This window comes from Piliocolobus tephrosceles, chromosome Y (genome assembly GCF_002776525.5).
Source record: "Piliocolobus tephrosceles isolate RC106 chromosome Y, ASM277652v3, whole genome shotgun sequence".
In the NCBI taxonomy this organism is placed as follows: Eukaryota; Metazoa; Chordata; class Mammalia; order Primates; family Cercopithecidae; genus Piliocolobus; species Piliocolobus tephrosceles.
This window is the reverse complement of record NC_045456.1, coordinates 20,423,156-20,423,445: the sequence shown is the minus strand read 5'-3', so window position 1 is coordinate 20,423,445 and position 290 is coordinate 20,423,156.

Below are 290 nucleotides of genomic sequence, written 5' to 3'. Positions count from 1 at the left end.
ATGGATGAGTGGGCATGCAGATGGGTGGGTGGATGGATGGATGGATACATGGATGGATAAATGAAAGGATGGGTAGATGGATGGATGGATCAGTGAATCGGTGGATGGGTGCATAGATGGGTGGGTAAGTGGATGGATGGGTGGATGGATGAGCGGGTGGGTGGATGGATGAGTGGGCATGTGGATGGCTGGGTGAATGGATGGATGAGTGGATGAATGGGTGCATGGCTGGGTAGATGATTGGGAGTGTGGGTGAACAGATGGGTGGGTGGGTGGACGGATGGATGGGA